Raw genomic sequence first — 12,733 nt, forward strand, 5'->3', positions numbered from 1 at the left:
AAAATTATGCAGCCACTGCATTAAAAAGCGCTGAAAGTGTTGCACGACAAATGGCCCGGGAGCTGGCCAAAACCCCGAGGCATTAAACGTCGAACAGATGGCATCAATTTGTACCGAAAAATCGAGCAGACCGTAAAAAGAAGCTGCGGAAAATGCCCGGGAAAGCGAAAGAAAAGAAAGCCACAGGGAGGGAAATTGCGTCGGGAAAACGCTTTTAAAAAAAACGGGGGCATCACATGGGGTAAAATCACTTTGATGCCAGAGAAACCCATGCATTTTAAACAAATGTGGAAAATTATTTTATTCAGCAGGTCAATAAATTGAAAATATCCTTAATATATTTATTAAGCATTATTATTTTCTTGGGTTCTTCGGTGTAATATACCAATAGTAACTGATTTAATTATAAAACATATTTAATTAATAGAACTATACTCTGCAATTCCAGAAATCCTATGATAACAATCATAGACAGACTTAAAATATTTAATTAAGATTATTTTGAATGGACTGAGGTTTGTCTGGATTTTTGTGGCCCATAAGCTCACTTTGTACAATTACTTAGTGGGCACCGAGCAGCCAGCATCCATTCCACTCGAATCCATTGGCCATGAATAAGCCCAGCACTCAAACACTCACTTGACACTCACACTCGCACTCGAATAGAAATGGGCAAACAACAAATGGCCGAAATGCGAGTCGGAAAAGCCACGTCTATCTGTCCCGCTCTCTCATTTTCCAGGACATGGACATGGACATGGACAAGGATACGGATGCGGATGCGGACATGGAGTCCGGGCCTGGATGCGGATCGACCGGACCCATTCCGGCCATGTTGTAATGTAATGTAATGCGCGTGCTGCCAGCTGAAAGAAAATGAAGCGTCACTGGCAACGGGGTCGCAGGGGGTCAAAGTTGAGTTCGGTTGAGGGGGCAGCAGGGGGGGGGGGGTGGCGGGGGTAAGGGGCAGGGTCAGACAGGATGTTGGCAACAAAAGCCAAAAGTGCCACCGCGCGTAAAAATAAAACAACAGGGCGGCTCTTCAAGCCAGCGGAACATTCGAAGCCCAAGAATCGAAGGCATCGATGGGTTTTGGGTTCGTAGTATTGGCGAGGTCAGTGAGTTTACCCCCTGACTTTTCCCCTTCTCGGCTTTTTCTCACACACACATACGAGTACAAGTGCAGTTGTGTGAGTGCCAGTGCACTTGTGTGCGTGCCTGTGTGTGTGTGTGTGTGTGTGCTCAACACGTTCAATATTTTATGGTGTCGCTTACAGGCAAAATGGGAGCCAAGCAAACAGATACCGAGAATCGAAAAGAGCATAAGTGGTACACAGAAAAAAATAGTTATTTTTGCTTAAAAATACCCCCATTCCGAAGGGAATTTAAATGTTTTTGTTTGCTAATTAAATATTTCTTTTTAGCCATTTGAAACACCTTAGTTAACATTTTTTGCATTTGTATTTTAGTATTAGATTCTAGAATATCTTAACTTGCTAGATATATATTTTTTTAAACTGAATACTGTAGTATGAATTTCTCTCTGTGTATTTCGCTGCGGTGATGGCAGTTGAGCGAGGTGGATAGAATGTCTCAAATTACGCAGACTACGAAATTAATATGGAAATCGACTGAATATGGAAAACCGAAGCCAAGTAAAGTACAGCTAGAGATGGTATGATGGATAGTACGAGAGTTTCCCATGATAAAAGAAGATCTTAAGAACCCCACAGATTTGGAACATTATATACAAAATTCTGTATATAGACTAAAAACCAAGGGATTTTAAAGAGTTGGCATGATGGATAGTACGAGGGTTTCCAATGATAAACACAACTTCGACACATTATATGCAAAGTTCTATTCATAGACTAAAAGGGATTTTAAAGATTTTTGGAGAAATATAAATTCAAAACTTTGAATATTGTATGTTTACATATATTTTCCAGATCGTGTCACGAGCCCATAACCAAAATGGAATTCGGCTGACTATGGGGTTTTGGTTCCACGAGGTGGGGGAGTGGAACAAGGTGCTTTTGGAGAAGGGGTCGTTAAAGGAAGACCTGGCCTTTGGTCAATTGAAACGGTTCAAAGGGCGTTCGGCCTGCGGTCTCTGGCCCACACTCTGCTTTATCCTTTATCCTTTAGCCGCTTCCTCTCGCCAGCACTCTTCTTAAACACGTATTTCTTTTTTTTTTTTTTTTTATCGACGCGGCCATATAAATTTCACTCTGGCAAATGGTTTTTATTGGCACCCATAGCCTCCAACACGAGCTCAAAAAGGTTAAATTTGGAAAATTGGTACGTGATTGGATTCAAAGCGCAAAATAAGTGCGTCAGTGGGTTGTTTTCCACCGCCCTTCGGCCTCTTTTCACTTATGGGAATGAAAATATACTTTTTCTTTTATTTTCTACTATTTTTTTTTTTTTTGGCACGCCACTCTGTCCGATTTGTAATAAGAATGTGTTTTTTATATATTCTGTGGTCGAGAGTTGTGCTGTGTGAAAAATTGGAACTTCTGCCAAGCCACGATGATGATGATGGCAGGCATCCAATATACGTATGTGTATACATATGGCGGCGGTATCTGGCCGCTGGCATATACAGACATCCACAAGTTTAAGTATTTGTGGTCTTGTGTTTGATTGCCGGCCATAAAACGGTCATTTGTATTGTTGGCCAGTTTGTGACTGAGCCGAAACCGAAACCAAAACCAAAATCGAGCTGCCAGCTAATAACTGGCCATTGGTTTTTGTCCAACGAACAACGTGGCGTATGAGTAATATTTGAGTAGCTCTCGCCAAAGTTGGAAATGCGGTGTGTCAGCAACAGATGGCAAAGGCAAAGGGTTGTGGTAGACGTAACTTAATAATCCAATTAGTCATAGCAATTTCAAAAGACAGCTGAGGTTAACAGCTAATTCATAAATAAATTTTAACCCTGAACTAAAATTCTGGCAGTAATAAAAATATTTTTAGATCATAACTATATTTCTATATATTACATTTTCCCAAAAACCATTGCCTTTAAAGTTCCACCTGAAACCGAGTAAGCTTAAAATATGCAAACAAAATCAAATTGCCAAAATATTTGCCATACTACTGGCAGTCCATCAATCGGGGGATAAGCTGGAAATCCTCTTGAAAAACGACCATGGCCATTATAGCGGAATATATATGCATATACACGCACCGAACTGAACCGATAATCGGACTTACGTTGGCTTTGACCGTAGCCATTTGTCCAGAATTGATAAACACCGTAAAAAAAATACTACCCAGCCGATGATTCATTTCACTAACCAATCAATATAATACGACAAACAATTTTTATTGTTTTTAATTAAAAAGTCATCGCAATATTGTTGCTGCTGGCATTTCCATAAAATTATTTATCCCCGAAAGATATGCATATACAAAAATGCGTAGCGCTTATGGCACATGACAATTTACAGATTTATCTGTCACAATTTCCCAGCCTTTATTTTGCAACTGTTGTTGTCATAATTAATTGGCATTTATTATGCGCCGCAATAATAAAATACAAAAAAAAAAAAAGGAAATAGCGGCCAGAAATTTGTGATATCCCCCCCCACCATTTCCATTAACCATCGAGCTTGATGGCTTTTAATCACTTAATTGAAGCTAATTAGAACCGCAAATTCAATGTGCACTGCTGACAATATTGGTTACGATTTTCAAATCAATTCAAGCCGGGTTTAATTAGGGACTTGAAGCTCCATTTAGATGGATACACACACTCGTAAATCGACTCGGATGAGACTCAAATGAATCATATTCTCAAGTGCCATGGGGCACTTTCCCGGGCACATCATTAAATCACCGCAAAAGTTCAGAAATGCATTTCATTTGAAAATCATGAACCGGCCAGCAACAACAGCAACCACTACCTGGCACTCTCGACATTACAAATTACAAGTTGCTGGCTGTCAGAGCAAATCGTAGAGCGATGGGTCAGGGGTCAGAGGTTGGTTTGCTGCAGAAGAAAAACATGGAAAACTTCGACGAGGCAAGTCTGGGCGCAAACGAAATGTATTTACCTTGGCCAAGTCAACAGATAGATTTTTCGTATTTTAAACAGTTTATTTTTTCAAATAAAGAATAATTTGGCTTATAAACTTCTTCTCAAAAAAATTCTTGAATATATTGTTATATTGGTAAATAAGTTTTAATAACAAATTGCGGTGGTTTTAAGGTACTGTTTAAGGTTAATTAAAAAAAAATCACAAGAATTCAAAAACAGTTTGATAAAATTTGAAAAAAGTTTGAACTCTTTTTTTAAACGTAATCTGTAAATTTGTATGATTTTTGTAATAATGAATTGTATTTATTTAATATTAAAGAATCAATTTAAAAAAATCCGTAATAATAATTCTTTTTAGACTTAAATTTAATTTGTAATGGTATTTTAAAGTTGTATCTGTAAATGTATGAACCCCCATGATTTTTTTAATATTTTAGATGCCCATTATATATTTGCTATACATTTTTCTTGGATGCCAAATCACCCTAAGCCCAGGGTATTTAAAAAAAGCGGCAAAAGTAACCGCGTTTTGAGATGGGTGTCGGCGAGTGGGCGGCCTACGGAGTGGGGGCGTGGTTCTCTATAGAGGGATTCTACCGGGGAGCCTCAGCGATTGCAATCTGCGGCGCTTCAACGACGCTTAATGTTGCCTACAATCCACAATGTCAGCCATTTATCATTCGCCAGAGCTCAGCTCAGTTTACTGGCCAACTGACTGACTGAATGACTGACTGAGGGACTGACTGAGGGACTGACTGAATAACTGACAGATGGCAGAGGGTGAAAGGCAGACCAAAATTGGCATTATGAACTCTCTGCAAAATAAGTAAGTGAAGCCAAGGGGCTAAAAACTATCTCTTAAAACCCCTCAAAGTGGGTCAGGTGTGGTCTTTTATCGCAGGGAAAAATAAGTCTTACTTACCCAAAGTGAGTCGACTAAAATGGTTACTTTCTGCAGATCGAAGTTTAATGAAATGTTCTGCAAAGATAAATGGTTTCATAATTTTTATTAAATAAGTACATAAATAGAATGAGATTTTCTTTTGAACCAACATAAAACCAACTCTAATATCATTCCTTTTTATCTTATTTTTCCCTCTTATTTATTCTCCCATTTAGATAAAACCATTATACTTTTTATGACCACATCTTAACGCTTGCATTGTCTTTGCCTCAGTTGCTTTAATTCCTTTTAAGCTCTTAATAATTTTGTTCCTTCTTTCGGTTTTAATTACACTTCATTCTCGGGTTTTCGGTGGCGAATTAAATTTTATTTTCCTGCTGCGACGGCCTATTCCCTTTTGTTAGCCCGCCTGCCATTCGCTGATTAATTTAAGCGCCCTACTAATGCATAAATTAAAGGTAAATAACGGCTGGCCAGCTGGCCAAAAATGCAGCTGACTCTGTTCACACACTGAGAGAAACGGGTGGGGAGAGGGAGTGGGGTGAAATTGAGAGGGGGGGGAAATTGCAGCTGAATCAGATCGGATCAATATGCTTGTAAAATTTTCAACCGCGTGCTCAGCTCGTCTAACACATTTACACTGCGAGAAATTATTGCTTACTTCCCTAAAAACCAAGAAATAAATTATATCTAATAAATAAATAGTAAGAAAATTTATATCATTATAATTTTTTCGAAAATTGGGTATTTTCTTTTATAGGAACCGTATATTTTAGATAAAACATCATTCGGAAAATCTTAATTTCCAGTATTATATTATCAAATAAAATGTTTTTTGTAAATTGGGCTAAGTTTACTGATTTTCTCCCAGTGCAACATCAATTATAATTTACTGGACGATGTGTGCGAGTCGGTTTTTTCCGCTTCATATGCTTCAGGGGTCAATTTGGTGGATGCATTCAGCCATTGGGCTCATTACGGCCCCTGTAAAATGCATTTCCATCACTCTCCATCTGACAATTTGACATTGTTTCGATGGAAACTAGCCCACAGCCCGAAATTTCCTTGTCCAAACTGGTTCTCCTAATTTGTAATTGAATGGACAAGGAAATCGGTTGAAATTAATGCCATGTTTTGAGCCTGCTCTTGTCTTTTGTGAGTCTCAACCAATCGGCCAAAGGTTTTCACAAAATTTCCAGTTTTTCAGTTCTAGATCGGGGTGGAGAATTTCATCTTTGTTTCGACCAAGCTGCCACTTTCAAACCGTTTTAGTTGCCTTTTGTGGCTCTTAGTCTGCTAATTAACTGCAAATTGCTTTTGGCAGCAAAGGCATTTTGTGCCACCTTCCGCCTTTCATTCAAAATCCAATAAGAAAAAAAACACACACACTTTAGTGTTAAATTTCGTTTGAACCCGGCTCGTTTTTGGACGCTCCTCTAAATGGGTTGCCATGACAATTTCAAATTAAAATCAAATTTTGTGGCACAAAATATTTTTATATCCGCTTTTGCGGTTAGAGGGGGACAAACAAAAAACAAAAAAAACCACTGATTGTCGATTGCAGAATGCCGATTTCCGATTGCCTGTTGCTGATCAATTAAATCGAATGACATGTGATTGCTGTTGTTTTTTAGTCTGTTTCATTTAGCCGTAATTGCCGCTCGTTTGGCCAGAAATCGGAGAATATAGCTGGTTGTTTGTTGTTTCGATTCGGTTGTTGCAGGTGCCACATCCCATGGATTGTGTTGTTTTTCCAGGAAATCTCCTCGTTGTTGCTGATTTGCCAGTGGTTTCCTTTTGTCATGTACCACACATTTTCATTTGCTATTTCTGCAGTTGCTAATGCAATCAGTTCTTTAAGTTTCCCCACTTTTTCTAAGCTGCTAATTAATATTATTGCATGCTGCTTACAATTAATTTGAATACTTTAATCCACTTGATGTTGTAATTTCCCCCCCAAATTTTATTTAAAATTCGCTTCTTTTGCTAATGATTTGGAAATGGGTCTGCGGCTTTTCTTGGCCTTTAATGCCACTTAATGCCACTTAATTAATAACCTAAACTTTTGCTGTTTTTGCCATTTACATTTGCCTCGGTACTCGCAACCACTTTTTGCCACTTCCATTTGCTTGGCATTGTAATTGCATTTGGCTGGGGCCATTAAAGTCTTAACAGATTAAATAAATAAATAACTGGAGGAGGTCTGCAATTCCATTACCTCGACTGAAGGGAATGCCAAAGAGAATGGAATGCGCATGTGAGTGGTATTTGAAAGGCAGCGCATGCATGTACATAACTCAAATAGAAATTCAAAACTGGGCCCAAAGTCGAAAACTGAGAAATTTGCATACAAAAGTATCTGGATGCTGAGGAAATTCTTTGACTTTAGCATCCTTTGGCCACTGAATGCATGCCAAACTGAGAAAGAGAGAGGGGGAAAGAATAGTAAACGACATCGTTTTATTTTTTTGTGTTCCTAGTGGGTTGGCAACCCAATAACTCACCCCTTCCGAAGTCCTTCTTCACCCCTTCTTCACCCCTTCTTTACCCCTTCTTCACCCCTTCCCGTACCCCCAATTTCACCCCTTCAACACTCATAACAATTGCAGCTGGCAAAAGATGAAGGCGAGTCTGGAATACCATTAAATACACAAGGGAAGCTACTTTTAACCCAAATCTGCGGGCATAAAAGCCAGCCAGCCATGGGCCAGGGTATGGGTTAAGGGCTACGGGCAACGGGCTACGGGCTACAGCCTAAGGGTTAAGGAAGGAGTGCCCAGGGGAACCGGTGGAATCGGTGGAACCAGCGGAGCAGGCCACATATGAGCACAAATAATGCAGCGATGGCGGCCACGTGGAGCCTTGCCAAAGGGGCAATCGTGGGTTAACTCCGGGCTGCCCGTGCGTTGGGTTAAGGCAAGGGGTGTGCCGCTCGCAGGGTTAAAGGCAGAGGCTTACTGGCAGCGACAATTTTCAGACAGTGGCAGCCAGGCAGGCGTCGTCTAAGCTCCACATTGATATGCATGTTACGCACTGTAGTTCAGAAACTCAGGAAAACAGACTGAAATTTTTTTTTAATTTATTAAAGCTCATAAAGAAAGGAAATTAAATTAATTAAGTTGTATACTACTAACTACAGGAAATCTTTAAGTATAAAACATTTATTTTTGGAGTGAAGCTTTTTTTCTTCCATGGGCGTTATTGCATGCAACCAAAGGATATTTTCAACCAAGACTTAGTTAAAATACTTAAAACTGTATTGGTAAAATGTTACATTTTGTTTGATACTAGAATCTTTTAGAACAAATTTTATCATATCAGATAAACAAAACTAATTGAGTTATTTTCTTTGTTAATTTTCAATTATTATATTCAAAAGGTATTCTAACTTTTGCATCACTGTGCAGTTGGCAACTGGATTTTTAGCCACTTTGGCAGTTGCCTTGCGGCATTTGCTTCAGTTGCAGATGCAGATTGCATATTGCAGATTGCTCGTGTTTCAGCGTCGTGATTAAGCCGCAATTTTTATACAATATTTGCATGTGAGTGTGCGGGTGTGTGCGGGTGTGTGCGGGTGTTTTGGCCACATAATGACATTCGCTTCTAGCCAGTCGTATAATGCAGATATTACAATATGCGGATTATTAGGCATTATGCATATGTCCCTTTTCGCCGCCTCTGTTTTTCACTCGTTTCACGCTCCGTCTGTCTGTTATTGTGTGCTAACAATTTCTATTCACAAAACTGTGTGTGTGTGTGTGTGAGTATCTGTGTGTGCATGTGGCATGCAAATTTATTGTGTACTTTTGCCGCCAAGTTGCGGCATGTCAAACCCCCTCCCTGCCACCCCAACACCCCCCTTACCAAACGCTAAAGTGAGCTTTTGATTTCGGATTTGCATTTGTGAGGGGCTGGCTGGCGATAGTGATTGGGGGGAGGTATTGGGATTTGGGTGCCAAGGTCTGCGAATATGTCATTAGGATCCCATTCAGTGGTAGCATAATCGCTATAAAGAGCACAGCAACGTGGCTTAATATGATATGATAGGACATTTTCTGTGGCAGTCTTTAAAATGAAAGTCACCTGCAGTAATATCTTTATTCTAGAAAGTATTGATATTTTCTGGCATTTTTCTTGGGATTTTTTGACCAAAAAAGATAATACTAGTCTAATTATTATCCCTATTTAAAATGGTTTTGAGATTTAAAAACTAAGTCATACAAAATCTTTGAGTTGCTCTAAATTGGTTCTTATTTTTGGTCGCCAAAGTGTCAGATTTCCTTCACATTTTGCATTACTTATCCTTTGTTTTGCCCCATTTCTCATTCCAATTGTATTCCCCGATCCTTAAGCTAATGATTGGCTACTGCCACGCCCATGCTGCGGATTTATTTTCTTTACCCGTCTTGCTTTCCTCTTCTTTTTTTGATTATTTTCATTTAATTTGTTTTGGAGGCCACGCTGCGTATACGCAATGCGAGCACTCACTTTGTTTCAATATGCATGAAGCCTCACTTCCTCTTTTACACGCATTTTCCCTCTACCACACACACACACACACTGCCAGACAAACACACACAGTCGCAGACACACACACATACAGACAGCGGCAAACACACATATACATATGAGCTGCTTGCACAGTCGGGCTCAAAGTCACTTAACCAAATAAATTTTTGCAAAAAAAAAGAGAAAAAAACGCAAGGGGGGTCGGGAAAAAGGGGGGGGAGGGGGACAGGAGGCGTGGCTGTCGCCTTCTTTCCGTTGTCGTTGTTGTTGCTCAAGTATTTATTTTGCTTGAGTGCGCTACAGTTTTTAAGTTTGTTTGCACTGAAAACTCAAGGCACAACTTGCAAATATTCATTACAAACAAACAAACAAACAGAGGGGCGTTGGGCGAGGGGGGGGGGGGGACTGGGGCTCTATAGGGGCCTTCGGGGGGCTTACGGGGCACTGAAGCCAGGAGGAAGTAGTCTCGCCTTGCTTTCTCTCGACAGCGCGAACTTAATGTGATTAAAATTGTATGGCTGTCGTTGGCTGTTTGTGTTGGTATGTGTTGGGGAAAAGCACAGAAACGGAGCTCCTGTCTTCCTCTTGCTCCTTTCTACCGCTTTCTCCACCCTTTCCTATGGAATTTTTAAAGGATCTATGGGTAGCAGTTCGACGTTCCGATACCCCAGACACTTCACTTTACTTCACTTCACTCCACTTGGCTGACTTCAACCTGCGCCCGTAAGTATGCTACAAAATTTTGCTAAGGGATCTAAAGAATTCGAGGAGTTCTATATAATGCTAATATAAGCAAACACCAAATAATAGCTTTTTTAGATCATAATTTATGAAATACTTTGTACTTTATCGTTAATTCTATCAGTTGTATAGTTGGATCATTTTAAAACTAAGCTCTTAAAGGCCATCTGTAGTAATTTAAGTAAATGAATACACATCCTGTGGACATATTCCATCAATTTCTAGACCCAAACTCTCGGAATGCGAGGTAGATACAAAGGCAAATCGTTAAAAGCAAGCACGTGCAATAAAAACAAAGTGTGACCCCATCGTCGCCGTCAAAATAGTGACTCCCCAAGCTTCAAAGCACACTCACACTCGTTGAGAAATACTCGCAAAAACACTCAAACCAGCTAACAAAAACACTCACAATGGGCCACAATCTTAAAGCGTGGAATTTATTTGGACCCGCCTGATTTTATATGGCGTTTATTTTGCGATCGTACTCCCCTTAATGGATGCTTAAATAAAATTTTAAAGCATTTCAAATTTAGTGTCGAGTTTTAGTGTTTGTCATTAGTGTTTTGGCAGGCGTTAAATATTTAATGGCCGAGACAGCGTTGGAAATTTTTGCAACAAAGTGTTTGTGTTGTGTGGATAATTAATATGGCAGGAGTCTTGGGTTTTTTGGGTGGTGATTCGGCGGTGCCGGGTGGTTTTTGGGGTGGTTCAAAGTGGTGTTGGATGTTTGCTAACGCTACCAAATGTTTGCATTCGCCAAAAGCTTTTGCCAACTTTTCGCCAACCATGACGGGGCTGAAGTTACTCGAAAGCCAATTATTGGTTGATGGGGTTTTTCAGTGGGAGGTGCCATAAAATAGTAATGGATAGGGGGGGTGGAAATTAGCCATTGTGGAAGGATATAATAATGATCAATTTTAAGGGTTCTTTCCGGCGGATTTTCACTTTTTGACACACCTTCAGGTTTCACTTTAATTATCTTATTCATTTTCCCTCTTACTGAAAATATTTTTATATTTTCTTATAAATTACAAAATGTAAGCTTTAACTTTGTATATTTTCCCTTTAAGATATTTTTGTTTGATATTTTGTTAGGGCCTACACTTTTAAAGTTATGTTGAGTTATGTGGGCATTACTTTAAATAACCCAGAGATATTCACTTTTTATATTACTTTATTAAAAAACCGGTTTTATATGCTTCCATTTTTTACAATAATTAAATTCATCATTGCCACCTTTGCATAGTTTGTTTTTTGTTGAAAACATGTAAGTGGTTTTTATTCAAATACTTTTATAGCTTTAACCGCTTTATACCTAGTTACATTTCAAATTCCTTATCTGTAAAAATATATATAATTTATTGGTTTGCATTCAATTTAAAATTTTTTATCGACTATTTACAGCCATCAATGACAACAAATTCTAATCGAGAACAGCAGTTGCCAGTGATTTTCACTTATCCCCCGGAAAATAAAGAACTTCTTATCCCCGTCTCTGTCTCCCTTTCAGCTGCTTTCTCTTTCGCGAATCTCTTTTAAATTAAAATAAATTTGCTGTGGGCTTTGCGCTAATTCACACGTGGGAGTCAGGCAATTTGCTTGCCTATTGGAAATGTGAGAGAATTATTTTTAAAACCAAACAGAAAATCATAATCGACTTGGTGATACCATCTAATAAAGAAAATTAACGTAAAATATATAACCCCTTGCATTAAATAACTTGTAATACTTGGATAAAGGCTTAAAATGCCCAAGTTATAGATTAAAATCCATAAACAGGTATATTTATCATCAGAGGAATAAGCCTGCGTAAGCCAGTGATAATTGAAGTCAAACAGGGGATTACCCATATTTTTAAGGGCTCACAAAGTGCTGATCCAACGCCGAATACCCTGTTCAAGTACTTTGTTTAACAACGGCAGCTGTCACTTGTTCTTTTCGTGGCCAAAACTTAATTTTCCAAGCAACTTCATCGCTTAAGATGGGACATTTTTCAATGTTTACCCTCATTCATTGCCCCAAACGCCCCCCGTCCAGCCCCCCCCCCCCCCCCTTTTGAACGCCACTGATTAGCATTTGAAATACGTGTTTTTGTTGCTGTTGTCGTGAAGCCGGGCCACTAATTAGAATAAATCTAAATTGCCCGTTCTGCGGCAGTCGACGTAATGACTTTTATGCGCATGCTTAAGCTCGCAATTATCCACAGCAGCCAAAGATTAAATCGCGACAACAACCAAAAGGCAAAAAAGGCAAAACTGTGGGTGGTGCTTTCTCCAAGCCCCCCCAAAAAAAAGGCTGGCCCCCCAAAGAAATCCCTTTTATTGATACGCTTTCTTTATTTTTAAACTTGGGGGTGGCCTGGGAAAAAGGCTTAAAAACCGCAAAAATTACAAAGCACTCAATATGCCTTGAAAGGGTTGTGGGCTGCGGAAAAGCGGAAAAGCAGCTGTGGTGGCTTAAGTGAGGCATAAGAAAATAATTAAAAACACAACAGAAAGCGATTTTCCGGGGAGATAGTCGAATGATAAATGCCC

General features: G+C 39.4%; 1 protein-coding gene across 2 annotated transcripts in view; it reads right to left on the reverse strand.

The window, feature by feature from the left end:
* The window catches only part of LOC119557341, a 78,963-nt gene that overhangs the window by 39,765 nt on the left and 26,465 nt on the right, over positions 1–12,733 (reverse strand). Inside the window, exon 2 of one of the 2 annotated variants that reach the window (XM_037870076.1) lies at positions 4,968–5,024. The exons of the other annotated variant lie outside the window; for it this stretch is intronic. The gene's annotated coding sequence lies outside the window, so the exon portion shown is untranslated. The remainder of the gene's footprint in view (positions 1–4,967; positions 5,025–12,733) is intronic. 2 annotated transcript variants of the gene reach the window in all.

The sequence above is a fragment of the Drosophila subpulchrella genome, chromosome X, assembly GCF_014743375.2.
Source record: "Drosophila subpulchrella strain 33 F10 #4 breed RU33 chromosome X, RU_Dsub_v1.1 Primary Assembly, whole genome shotgun sequence".
Taxonomy (NCBI): domain Eukaryota; kingdom Metazoa; phylum Arthropoda; class Insecta; order Diptera; family Drosophilidae; genus Drosophila; species Drosophila subpulchrella.